Source organism: Anopheles funestus, chromosome 3RL (assembly GCF_943734845.2).
Source record: "Anopheles funestus chromosome 3RL, idAnoFuneDA-416_04, whole genome shotgun sequence".
Classification (NCBI taxonomy): domain Eukaryota; kingdom Metazoa; phylum Arthropoda; class Insecta; order Diptera; family Culicidae; genus Anopheles; species Anopheles funestus.
Genome location: NC_064599.1, coordinates 8,680,192 through 8,694,651, shown reverse-complemented (window position 1 = coordinate 8,694,651; position 14,460 = coordinate 8,680,192). Strand labels below are relative to the sequence as shown.

Sequence of the window (14,460 nt, the reverse complement as noted above, 5' to 3'; positions counted from 1 at the left end):
CCGGCATACATTAGCATGATCACTTACGAACAGTTCTTTCGCCCCCGTACCATCAACAGCGACCAAGGGCGGTGTGAGTTCTTTTGAATATTTTAATTTTAATTCATAGATGAGTAAGCACGGCGTCCATTCTCAAAGTCCGTATTGACATAGTGCTGAAAACTTGCTACCGAGCTACGGCAGGAAACTACCAGAGATGGTGTGGAAGGAAAATTTACGAGTCCTGTCCTGGTTGTTGTTGTTGTAATGCCAGACAGTTACCCGCCGCGCGTACGCAAAACCGAGAATGGCGCGTCTCCGTAACGTACGCAAAAAAAGGAAGGATAATTTTATGCGAATTACTTTCGGCGAATTATTGGGTACGATTCCGCTCCCTGCTGGATGTTTCGCACGTGGTAATACATGGTACATGGGTGGCCGCCGGAAAACGCAATTTCCGCTGGTGAAGACTTTACCAGAGACACCTAACGCACGATGGCAATGTTGTTGCTGAATGTGCGTGTATGTGTGTTTTTTTCCTTCGTTTACCTTCTTGTATCATATACGAGGGTTGTTCAATTGAACTTCGTTCCACTAAGACTTAGGATGATTAGTTTCCCGGCGTGCGTGCGCTCGCGTCCAGGGCGTCGGATGATGTATGGTGCATTTTTTAATTAAAATTTTACCTTCATGTATTATTTCTTTGCCGTGCAAGGGACGCACAGTGAACTGAATGTTAGATATTCATTAAAAGCCAAAGTGGGTTTTATCCGCGATAAGATTTCCGATGATTTATTTACTCGCGGCGTGTCGCGCAGTAAACCAATAATGGATTAAAGTTTGTTTGATATTCTACGCACATAATTCGCCTCGATTAGAAACATGGCGAAGTGGCGCACTAACGTGTCTTTTTATTGCATCTCGTGCTAGAGATAGAAAGATTACGAAATAGTGGCACAAAATTGAGAAGACGTTCGTCAAATCATTTTTTTCCTCCACAATGCGACTATCGTATCGGTAGTACGTCACCCGATTATCGACCTTCCGAGACATCGCGTTACGGACGCGAGAGACGGATCAAGGACACCAGCAAGGACGAAACAGCATAAGGCGAGCAAAGTACCAACAAAAAAATTGAATTTCAAAAATAATATTTCGCATGAGTTACATTTTCAATTTACAATTTATTTTCCCGTTCCTTCAAGCAGAGGGAAAGCCCATTTGTCTGTCCTTAAACGCATTTTTTCTGTTGTTGCCTGCCCTTTTCTTAACCATTCCGGCAACACGATCATGTGTCTCGCAGACTTCGCAGAGTCTGGAAAGAGGAGCATGGAAATGAGTTTTATTTTTTTCGTCTTTTTTGGCAAATTCGTCTACCAACTTCGTTATCGCTAAGGTAGCATCAGATTTTGTATCTGTATTTTTAAGAAATTAAATAAATTTATTATGAAAGCGATGCATTTTCGAACTATTTTGACTCTTTTACGTATCTCATAAAGGTACATATTACTCAACAAAAAAAAAATTATACACTTCGCAGTGAAACATGACAAAATTTGACAATTCCTCACAATTCCCATTCTCGAAACCCCCCCCCAAAAAAAAACATTAGGCAATTTCGTGTGACATTCGTTCCCTTTTTTTGGGGACTTGATTCCCATCTCTCACCTTCGGCAGGAAGACAAACAGAGCATCCTTACACCTTCGCAAAGCTACCGCGAAAACCGCGTGTGTCTCGCCGGCCACAGTGTTTGCTTACTTTGTGGCCACAACCGTCGAACGGTCCCGGATCGTCTTATCGTTACAAGCACTACGCGGAAGCGGCGTCCCGATTTTTGTAATCCCAGTCATGAAAAGCAAATATTGCGCCAGTCGTCACCATCCGGAATCCGAAACGAGACAACCGAATCCCGAGCGAAAAAAAACACCCCGCGAACTCGTCTTCCGAGTTTACTTTCCCCCAAAAGACCCGGAGTTTTCTTCCACATCCGAAATGGCCGTTGTGCCTCGTTGAAGGCGAAATATTCACGTCCAATTTCTTCACTCATCTGCACACACGCAACACACCGCTCTTCGCTTCAATACATCATCAAATTGAGGTGAATTCAGCCATGAATATTAAAAAACGAACGAATACAAATCCACTGCCACGACCGGTGGAGAAGCAACCGAACAACAACAGCAACAAAAAGCTGCTTGTCACCAGGACCTGAAGACCTGAAGACAACGCTGCATGATGGAACGGTAGCCACCAGGAATATCTATTCCAGCATCTAGTATAAGTAAGACACCGGGAATGGTGGGTGTGTGCATGACACGCGAAAATGAAAATGTGCCGTAAATGTTTTCTTGGGCCGAAGATCCTGACCTCCGCGACGTTACAGAGTCAAACCACGTTTCGAGCGTGTTGGTATTGCCTAAGCTTCCCCTTAAAGGACATCCTTCACCGGTTCGAGAAGATACACATTTCGTGGCCTAAAGAGTTCCAGGTGGATGGCAATCGGTTTCGACAGCCGTGAATCATTCCGTAGCGATAAGATGAAAATCGTTTTCACTCACCGGTCGCGACTCGTACGCAATCCAAATAACTTCCCCAAAAAACGTAAAGGTAATTCCCGGGTAAAGTCCCATCCACTGTGAACACTGATCGTTTCGTGTGTCTTTCTTCTTCACACAGAAAGTGAGTCGAATGTAAATTTTTGCACAATGTTGGGAGACGAAAGAGTTGTTTTGGAAATAATTTTTAGGTTTAGTTTATTGTGGATTTATACAAACACAAAAAACATGAAGATTTGAAGATGGTATCATCTCACTGCGTTAAGCTGTTAGCCAAATAGGAACCACACTGGACATAATTTTGTGCAAATCCCTCACACTTTAACAATGAAAAGCATCCAATGATTGTGAAACAACATTTAAAACTTCCATCACGTCCATCAGCACAAGCTCTTCAGCGCTATATTAATCTAATCCTCTGAACGGAAGTTCTTCCTTATCCATTACCAAATCCTTCGGCACCGGCCCATCCTCCAACCAAAAAAGGAACCCAGCCAGCGCAAGGTTGTTACAGGATAGTAATACTTTATTTTATGTTGTTTCGATTTTTTTTGTTGGTCGTTGTTGCCCCCACATCAAGCCCCGCTCCGGTGGACCGAACATCAACCGTTGACGATACTGACACGACCGTGATCGCGCACAGGGACAACACCGCAGAACATATACCAGAACTCAACAACTCACCAGAGAAAGAAGGTAACGAAATAGAGAGAAAGAGAGAAAAAAACACCACGCAACAAAACAAAATGATCCAAAATAAAAAGCTCATGAAAAGTTTCGAAATAAATTATAAAACTTTTCGCCTTTTTCCGATCTAAGGGAGTTTTTTTTTATCCTGTGTTCTGTTCCCCATACAAGAAGGGTGGCCCGAGGGGGGTGAATGGGAGAGTGATGGGGAAAGAAACTAGGGGCTAGTTGAATAATTTTTCCAGCCTCGTTTCCGATGGAAAAGTAGCATTTTTGTTTCGTATGATTTTCTTTTTTCGATACTTCGCTTTTTTTGCGCTGTGCGCTTTTTTTTGTTTTGTTCTTATGTTTTTATCCAGTTTGGTTTCTGTACTTCGACGTTCTGTAACTGTTACAGATGAATTATTTTTTTTTATTTCGTTTTACTTTTTTCTTCTTTTGGTGTTTTCTTTCGAGTATAAATTTTAAGCTCACTTTCCATACTCTTCTGTTGCATTTCTTTTTCCCCTCACCTACGAGGGGTGCCGAAGCATGTGTATATTGTTTGACCAGTGTTAAAACTAGAAAGGTAAAGAGAGAATTTTGCAAAAAAAAAATAGAAACCAACAGTTCATCTTACTTCAAAACCGCTTCAGGAAAGGAAAATTGAAACAGGAATACCATGAATATGGGTCCAAAAAACCAGGTTTCTTTTTAAAAATAGAAAGCTTTCCTCGGGTGGAGGCGCAAGAGCTTCCAAAAACAACAGCAAAACAGAAGAGCGAAAGTTGCAAGTTGTTAGCAAGCAGTAGGAAACGAAAAACAAATGTTCTTCTAGTTGCAACAAAATGTGAAAAAACTTCAAGAAATGTTGTTTCCTTATCAGCCGAATAAATTTTCATAATAAACAAGTTTAAAAATAGAGTCTATAAGTGTCATTAATTTATATTAGTCCCTTTTATATATTAGTAAAATAAAGAAAGAAAAACAAAACCCTAAACTGATCATACCCGAGAACAAAACAGTCCAACCTACACCAGCTTCCCAATAATTATGACATCACATTAACGTCTTCACTTTTTCTTTCTGCACATTTCTGCGTCTGTACTCTAGATGTCTAGATGTAAAAAAAACAGGAAAACAGAAGAATAAAAATCGTCCCCGCACTAATGCTGCTGCTCATCGATTTATGTTCAATTAACACACGATTGTGCCGTGGCCCGTATATTTCGCTAGCGCAGACGACATCGACCAACGCAAATGGTGAAACGATAAACGATGGGCAGATGTTTTGCCCGAACAGGCATAAGCTCTCATAATTCAAGGACGTACAAGAGCCTGTCTGTTCGGTTTGCTTTTATGCCGGTCCGCGGAACGGGACTTTTTTTTTGTGCGTACGCAAGTGCCTTAACGACACTCTTGCTAATTATCCGTAACCTTCGGATAAAAGTTTTGCGGCTATAATTTTATGTCCACCGCAACCGACATTGGTCAGCGCTAAAGTGAAAGCTAGCGTAATAAAGATGATTTCGAAAGAAAAAAAAGAAATCAACCAGTCAAATGTATACAATTTGCCAAACTTTAATTGTTTCTTGCAAGTTAAAGTTTCTTATTATACGTAGTACATTATTCATGCGAGCATTTTTAAGTCCTTCGGTACTGCAATCGACACGGTTTTTTTTTGCAAAACCCGGGAATGCCGTAGGTACAATGGTTTGCCCTTGGGAAGGAACGGTCCATATCTCGTGTTCGGCAATCAGCAACAAACAACATAATATATTGCTGGAACTCACACACCACCGTACCGACGTACTTCATCTTGAATCTCGATATCTCAACCAATGGATGTAGTGTTATCGCGTAAAACCGAAAAACCCCGTACACCGTCAAGGAACCGAACAAGTATAAAAAATCACCACCGGGCCAATAATGTTTAGCTACTTCCGCACGCATCCTTTACGTGGCTGTATGTTGGGCATCCATGTGTACTTCTGTAAGCCGGATATAAATCGTCGAAACACAACCATTTAGATTAATTGATATTTTATTCGTACGCTCGCACGCGTAAACGCTCCCTGGCCGCGGGAACGCGTGGCGGGATAGTGTGTGTGTGTGTGTTTTGTTGTTTGTTTCCCGTCCTCCACACTCAAAATGGTCAACTTGCGTCCATGAAGAATTGTGCTTGAAGTGTGGGAGAAGGAGTTTCTTTGCGCTCCTTGGATCTCCTCTTTTGTTGGAAAAAAATAAATTCCATATTTTCTTTTTTATTTACCGTTCCCCATTCGTTTCGCTTCGGAGTTCCTGCGGGAACACATTGGCGACCACTTCCGGTGTATATTCGACCATCAGACCATGCTCTAGTTTTCCACTATTTCTCTTCCACCTCCACCTAACAAGAAAAAAACTACACGACAACCCCAAAAATCGGTGCCGACTTTGCCATTGAATGTTTATGGCACTCATATCAATAACGTGAGCATATAATTTACGTGCCGTTATCATGAAAATGGGAAAACGCGTACAGGAGCACGTGAACCCGCTGTTGTCTCGCAAGGAAAATCAAAAGGTGTATGTGTGTGTGTTCTTAACGATTGTGGCCCTAATAAAACAATGGCCAAAAATTGGGGAAGAAAATTCGGGAAAAAAAGGCCACAATCGCAAGACGTCTATCTTTCGCCATTATGACATCGATCAGCTCCTGCAGCCGGGGGGGGAGCCTAAGAGAAAAAAACCCGGGGAAGGACGAGGGTCAGGAAATTTTCCATAAACAAACGATAAAATCCCGATTCCCGAATCGCGTAACCCGCACACGGAGCGCTTTCTCCTGCCTGTAGGACAAACTTTTTGGAGAAAACACAGTTTTATGTCGCTGTACGAAAAAAGGTTGACAAGCAAATGTTATCCAAAAGGGGGGAGGGTGCTGTTGTTTACTGGGCAGGGTACCAATGTCTAATCCACCGGCCACAGTTTGGGCACGCGATTATAATTGGCTCAGGCTCAAAATGTGGGTGAAGATTGTATAATTGACTGCGAAAACGATCATAAATTAATCTTCCGCCATAAAGCCGCTGGATCAGCGATTCCGCTGGGCATATGATTTGAATGTGGAAACAGATGCAAATGTTTGATGCTTGAATCTGCGGATGAAAGACTGCATCTTGATCGAGTAAATGTTACCATTTGTTCTGCTAATGATGTTGAAAGAGATTGATGCAAAGTGGACAATGGAAATAACATTGGAGGTTATATCCTGAGGTCATTTTGATATATTCTGAATTCCCAGTTTTAGAAGGTTATTTCCTCAATGATCCTTAAATATCTAGAGTCATGTGTCCAAATCGTATTTTGGAAGATATCAAACCAAACCTTGAACAAGAAGAAATCCCTACCGAAACCTTACACCTCAAGAAGATTTTGCTTCAATTCGCATTTTCTCCTTTACTCGAAATAGACACTATTCTTGATGGTTGACTTCCTTCACCACTAACCGCCGGAAGTAGTCAAGAGTCTCTCACACAGTTCATGTCTCGCGATGTTTACTTAACTCAAAACCTTTTGCACGACTTTTGGAAGACGATAAGAATGGGAAGATCTTAAAATAACCGAATGCGGACGAGGCTACTTGTTGTCATGACCAGTCGCACCCGCCGCCGTTTGTTCAGTTCTAGGCATTGAATTTTCCCGCTCTTTTACACACACACACACACACGCACACTGCAACACTACACCATCCGAAGACGAAAGCGAAAGTGTATTTGTGGCCAACGTCGGCGTCGTCATCGTTTACCATCCTACTCCTCCTCCTTAAAAAAACCCTCCTGAAGACAAAACATGGCTGAACTTGAACTTTTTCCCTCGTACATATACACCACACCAACACACAACACGATGAGTTTTTGGGGATGGGAGGAGGGTTAGAATTCTCCATCCGACAAATTCCCCTTTCCGCCCGCTCTTGGCGCATTTTCCCTTTTTCTTTACGCCGAACGACTTTTTTCCAATTTCCCGCCAAACGTAGTATTCGATTCTACTACAACGAAAAACGGTGGGCACGTGTGACCACTTGCCGATTCCGAGTTCCGAGTGTGTGTGTGTGCAGTGACTACAAAAGGTATGGAAAATGAAACGCAATTCAATCGCGTGTTCTTCACAACTCTTGCCTTTCCTTCCTAAAAAACCCTGGTGAATGCATCTGGTTTCTTTCACAAGATGACGTGCGCTCGGTACCTCCTCCTCCACACTGACTAACATTGGCAAGTAGCGTTTGGTTTTGATGACGAAGCAGGAAAACTCAAACGATAGCCATGGCGTGCAGAGTACTAACGCTTTTCCAAACCCAACATCAATGAGTGTTTGCGTGTGTGTGTTTGAGTGAGGATATCTAAACGACTAGATTTTTCGTATGCAACGACGCACCATCAGGTTTACGGTGTGTTGTTTTGGTTTGTTAGGCTTCGGTGTTTGTCGCGTGCAAGGTTTGATTTTACGTTTTTCTTCATGCCACACACAAACACAACGTTAATTTATTAGTCGTTTCCACCTAAAGGAAAGCTACGACTTTCATTTTGTTTTGAACGTTGGTTGTGGTTAGTTGGTGGAGTTGTGAATTTGTTGCTCGAAATTACAACAGCAAAAATAAAACAGCTGCTCGAATAGGACCACTAATTACCATCGGTTTACCTCGCATTGACGTGGTGTACCACTAAAAATAAGCTCAACCGATACCGTGCAGCAAAAAAAAGGTAACAAAAAAAAACACCGGCACCAATTATCTTTATCTGGCCAATATCAGCATATTCAACGCACGCATTCCAGATAAGCGCTTTATCGCCGTTTCGTTCGTTCATGGGCATTTTTGTTTATTTTGAGCTGGCCTTTGGCTGTCCCCGTACGTAGTTTGTCACCATCACGAGTCGGTGGGTTTTTGCGCAAAATCTCATCAATCTCCGATACAGGTGATACCGAGTATCCTTCGTGTCCTATGACTCTACAGAAACAGAATGACGTCGTACTTACATACACTCGTACGGCCAAAAAAAAAGGTGTTCATCTCGTACAGTGTTCCCAGTGCAGCAGGCCGTACAATAAAACCACTTTTTTGGGAAAGCGAAAACCATCGCTTTGACACACGTTATCAGGTGCCAAACCGGGCCCGGAGGCTTCGATAAGAAACAGAAACTGTTCTCTTTCCGACGTGATGCATCATCTCCACCAGTGTCGGGTGCTTTTTCTCTTTTCTACAGCATTACAGCACCACCAGCACCACGAGTGTCATGGTTTTTGGAGGCCATAAAGCTGCACGTACCGGGTTGATTCTTGTTGAGTCACCGGCAAGACAACTTCAAACGATCGAAAAGGTGACAGTTTGTTTGTGCATATAAAACTTTTTAAGTTCTCCTTTGACAACTCGAGCAAATAGTTCTTCGCCATCACTAATCGACAAAACCCGGATGCGGTTTATTATAGTGAATGATTTATCTTCTACTCTTTGAAACACGTGACAGAATGTTCTGTAAATAATTTCTCCTTCTTCAAAATGAATCATTTTGCACTCAAGAAGCAAAGTCACAACAAGAAAAATGAAATGTTTTAGTACTGATTTTTTCCTCTCTAATGAACACCTCTGTTAGTAAGTTTTATTCTTTCTTATTATTTTTTCCTTGTTTGCCTGCTCAAAGTAATATTGGAAAGTACTTTCTTTTTCTTATAGCAACTTTTGCAAAACAAAGAAGCAACTTTTTTTTATCCTATAAAATATTTTTCTTGATGCCGCGCATTGCAATGCATTGCATCAAATCATACAAAAACTATCTTTCACCCATGCAGACGAAAGCGTGATCGAAAAATACGGTTGACCATACTGCACAAAATAACCAATTTTTGCTGACAGTTTCTACAGAAAAAATAAACCATTAGGAAAAGAATTTTCCTTCCAAGAGTTCTGTTCGACAGTGTCCACACAGGAAAAAAAAACAAACCAAAGAATGGTAGCTACATTTGAAACAAAACAAAAATCATCTTAGTCCAAGGGAAAAAGTTCATCGTCTTCCATTCGGACAGCATCCGAACCTTGCAGCGTTAAAAGCGAAAGAAAGACAAAAAAAAGCACGCAAATACAAAGACAACCGACTTGAAGGGTGTTTATGGGAGAACAAGTTTAAAATTTATTTCAAAAGTTACCATTCGATTCCGCCACCCAGCAGCACTGGCCGGTTGTCACGGTTTGGCATTGTTTTTTTTTTGAATCGGACATCTACTGTCCTAAGTTCGGAAGCACAGGTTTCGTACTCCTGAGTTTTACTCCTCCCTCGGAAAGGGGGACTTTTTGTCCCACTAGTTGGACAGTTCCTTTAGACTATTTCTTCCTTCTAGCCATCCTGTGCGCTAGGTTTGATCTGGTCTGTTTGTTACGTGTTTGTTGGGGAGAGAATAAAAAGACAAAAAAACCCCAAACTCTCCAATACCAGCCGTACCAGTTGGTCGATTCTTTTACGTTAAGCGTTTCCATTTGGAGCAGCATTTTTTTGGTATTTTGTCCGTTCGACTATTCTGTCACTTGTACGCTTTCCGTCTTCTTTTATCTACGTGAGGATACTACAGGCTGTACTGCAACCAGGAATCGAAACCCGAGGTCGAAAGAACCACGTCACGAAAAGTTGGCAAATCGAACGCAAGATATCAAAAAGCGGAAGTAAGAGTTCTTTATACGAAGAAGCCCCGCCGAACGTTCCTCACGTGACGCTGGGCAGAAGTTTTTATTTTCCAACAATTCCGAGCTTCTTCTTCTGCACCGCACGGAGACATCCGGATTTATTTTTGCCCGGCTTTCTAGCCACCTACCGATCACCCACGGCTTACGGTGAGGATATCTTACCAAATCCCTACCTTCTGTACTCTTCCTTCGCCAGGATATTCCCCTTTCTTTGGGGAAGGAAGTTTTCAAGTAAGATTTGATTTATACCATACCCACATCGTTCAGTCAGTGGATATGAAGAACTGAAACTGAACGAAAGACTGAGAGCTACCAGCAATAGCAAATGGAACGTAACGCAACTTGCTCAGTACTATCCTTTCGAACTTCAACGCAAGAAGAAATGAATTCTACGATCGATCGTTCTACTCAATCCTCAATTGCCAGACGGGATGATATCCCTGGATAGAAAATATGGATGATTAAGAGGAATTTATTAATGAACTTCTCGTCCGTATTGTCACCAATCTGAGGGTGACAGATGGTGGCATCCTTTGCCAATATATTGTGCACAATCTTTCTGTCAAACTGACAGCAAAAAAAGGAAATTCCTTCATGATTGTGTCAAAAAAGACCATTATTCAACAATGTGATGGCAATGCCGAGATGACTAGTTTTTGGTTCTTGCTAATACACACCTTTTCCAACATACACAGTAATGTAAAGTAAAGCTTGGTCTTTCTTCAGCTCATTAGCTAGTACCTTCTCAAAAGTATGCCATTCATTATGTTGCATACTTTATCTTTTCCCGCCTAAAACAGAAACGCGGCCCTAAAGGGCAACGCACCGTACCATCAGATAGCAAATCCTTTTCTTTCGCCAAAAACCGAAAGAAACCCCAACAAGATGCTTTACAAGAACTCTCCAAAAACAGCATCCTTCTCCTCTGGACTACCGAAAATCCTTCCCCAACTTAGCCGTATGCCGCTTCCCATACAGGAAACGTGCCTTTCTGTCATCGCAAAAGGGACACACCGGGAAAGTGAATCTCCTGCTCCTGCATCTTGCGCCCAACCGTCACAGTTCTCCTCCCCCCTCGCCTCTTTTGCTGCATTCGCAGTGCACGCGACCGTAAAATGGGGAGTGCATTTTTCGCGAAAAACACAATATCCGATGAAGAGGCTCTTGAACCAGAAGCTCGGGATTTTTAAGCCGGTTTGGGTGTAATGAACTGAGGAGTGGTATGTGACGAACAACTAGAGCAACAACAGCAAAAGGAAAATCAACTCCCCATTCTGCACTCAAGCGTGGTGCTTCAGGGTTTTTTTGTGTTTCTTGATGTCCTTGTTGTACTTGAGAACTGTTCAAATTTGACGCACACACGGTGTGGGAGTTGTGGTGGAATTTTACGCAGTTCTTAAAAATGGCGACATGCAATTGCGTCTTCAGCAAAAAATTGGCATCATTTGAATATTACGCCTCTACCGACAGGAAGATCGTAAATATCCCAAACGGACGGATCTTCAAATCGTAGAATTAATAGCAATAGGAATTAAAATCCAACCAGGTGAGGTTCCCATCAGATAGGAAGTCCTTTCGATGCGGCATTTTCATTATCCCAACCATTCTTCGTGTCTGTCCAGGTGTCGTGATCTAAAGCCCAGAACATAACGATCGTCACACCGTTGTCTAACATCCGGGATCAGCTTTAGATGGATAGTACGTCTGTGTGTGTGTGTGTGTGTTTGTCTGGTTTATGTATTGAGTTGCATTGTGAAAGATGAGACGCCTCTGGAAGAATGCATTTTGCTTTCTTTCTCTTTTTCCTTTTCGTCTCCCTTTTTTATTTGCAGCAGTACGGTTCAATGGTTAATGAACGGTTTTTTTTATCTTCATCTTGGTGTTGCTGTGTGATCCCTGATGCCTGAAACCTCTTTCCGGCTGTCGATACTGTCGATCAGCTTGTTCGGGTTAGGGAATTAAAAAAAGAAAGGAAAAGGTTTCATATGAATTTATGTGTTTTGCAGAAAAAATGCTTCAAGAAATTTATGCGAACGATGGAAAATCTCCAACAATGCTCAGAGCTCAGCATTTCAGCGGTAAGAAGAGAAGAGAGGGGGTTTTTATTTTCCGGTCCCAATTTTTCCGTTTGCATTCCGCCCGAGGGAACCGGGCACATTACTCAATCCTGTAGCTAAATTTATGAATTTATCACTTCCTGCATGCGGTCTCGTTTCCGTGTGGTGTGTCATGGCGACCGATGTCACCGTACACATCAGTCGAGCGCGCACCGTTTGCTGTTGTACAACAGGCAAAATAAAAGCATGGTGCGCGTCCGAACCGTGCGAGGCATGCCGTGTTATCACAAGCCAAAGGCACGCTACGGTTATCGTCACCCAAAACCCGCGCTTATCGGTGCCATTTCATCATAATCGTAATTGAAAAATCAAAATACTCCGTTGCGCGATAGATCGGTTTGTGTGCCTAACTAAGCCTTGTTCTCGGCTCGGAGTGGTGTGTTGGACAAGTCGCTGTGATAAAGTCATTACAAATTTTAATAAAAGGTACACACGCACACACACGAGCATGGCAAGCATCAAGTTACGTTCCACACTGGTGTCACATGAAACGCGTTTTGGGTGCTGCCTCTTTGTCGTCGATGTGTGTAGATCGGTATGATAAAGCGCTTTTTATCTTGCCCCTGTATGCAGCGGGTTTGTGGAATCGATTGCAATGGTTCTCTGCTCGCTCGACAAATACAACTCTTTTGATGTACTGCTATATCCGGCCTGGTAAGATGATAGATCAAACAAAAACTGCAGAAAACACTATGAGAAGAATACTTATTCCTTATCCTGATACACATCAGCTCCGGTTGATGATTTCAAGCACAGTCACAAAGAAATAAACACTTCACAAGCAAGCAAACATAAAGCCCTCCCCGGCGACCCTGGAATTCACGTGATTCACTACTCATTTCACTAAACACTCCTCCACTCCACGTAGTATCCTTGCCGGCTGATGCAATCTTTGACATTTTTTTGACGTTTTCCAAAATTCAAATTCAAAATTCCAAAAACAAACTGCACGCGTCACTGTCAACTATAAAAACCATGTTTACAAAGCCTAGTTTAAACCTTCAGTGTGCGGTTCACTACTGAACTATTCCACACGCTTACTCTCTTTACTAACAACAACAACAATGCCGCACGCAACAACTTTCCACACGTTAAGCATAGCCGCAACACAGCCGCATGTGTATGTAAAGCAGCACAGACGTACGTAATGGGGCGCGCATAAAACGGCTAAAACGGTTTGTTATCACACATTTTCGTTATCGTCAGCACGTCATCCACGAGGATTGGTCGTTTGCTGCTGCTTTTTTTATTCTTTGTTGCGTTTCGCTCTTCCACCTCGTGTAGGTAAACGGCCCGATACCAGTGAATGGTGGCAAACCGCTTGTTTCTCACACACTCTCATACACGCACCACTAGCAGCAGAAGCCGCAGCACCAAGCTGGACGCTACATTATGGTTAGCGCAGCATTCTCGTGTGCTCTTGATTAGAGCCAATTGATTTGATCTAAAATTGTGTGTATCCATCATGAGCATTTCGATTTATTTCTTTTCGCCTGTTTTGTGTTTTCGCTTCTTTTTACTCTTCCTACACTCGTTCTCGTTAGTCAGAGATGCGAGCCTCCACCGTCCACTAAGCAGAACACTGCGTTGTCAAATTAGTGTGCGTGTGTTTGTCTGCAGGATATTCTTTTATTCTTTCTCCTATCACTAAAGTCACACGACGCGCTTTATTATTACTACCACAACTAAAACACAACACTTATTGCAGGTGGTGCATGGAACCAGTTTAGCATTTTGTGTGACGCACTTTTTTATTATCCAAAAAACTATTCCGCGATTGCACAAGCTTCTCGTACACTGCAATACACACGCAAACCTGGCACACTTTTACGCACACACACACGTTTTCCCCATTTTGAAGCCCAATAACAATGCCGGTACGCGTATTATGAAACACCAAAACACACCAAACATTAAATCTATATCGAACTTCCTCCTCCCACCGGGTGGGGGGGGTATTTTCCGGACGAATATTTTATGCCACAAGAGACACCCCGGGTTGCAGGGCCCACAATACTCACATTTTACGTAGCACTGGTAGAATTCAAAACCCAACACTCGACGCGAGTACGGACGGCGTACATCCGCACGCTTTGAGAGGCAATTTTGAAATGTGTGCCCAAGCCCGAACGGCACGCGGTCGTTCCGAAGCCACTACCCGAACAGCCATGGCGTGTTCGGACCGGCACGGCATTCGGCCGTTCGGCTTACGCTCGGCAAAGTTTGATTCCTTCGCACGCATTTTTATGTTGTGTTCGGCTGGATCGGCGCTTGAGGATGGCCAAACAACAGGCGGGTACTGCGTGTACTGCAAGGAGCAAACTGCAAGAGTTCGATAAACCGGGTTGAAATTAAATGTTTACTTACTTTAGCTAACTATTTTTAATTTTCATTGAATTTAATTTAAACTATTTTTAAAAATTTAATTCT

At 42.6% G+C, this 14,460-nt stretch overlaps 1 protein-coding gene across 6 annotated transcripts in view; it reads right to left on the bottom strand.

Moving 5' to 3' along the window:
• Positions 1-14,166, bottom strand: part of LOC125770622 (DNA N6-methyl adenine demethylase) — a 161,339-nt gene extending 147,173 nt beyond the window's left edge. For all 6 annotated transcript variants that reach the window (XM_049440461.1, XM_049440462.1, XM_049440463.1 and 3 more), the window contains exon 1: positions 14,052-14,166. The gene's annotated coding sequence lies outside the window, so the exon portion shown is untranslated. The remainder of the gene's footprint in view (positions 1-14,051) is intronic.
• Positions 14,167-14,460: the final 294 nt, after the last annotated feature.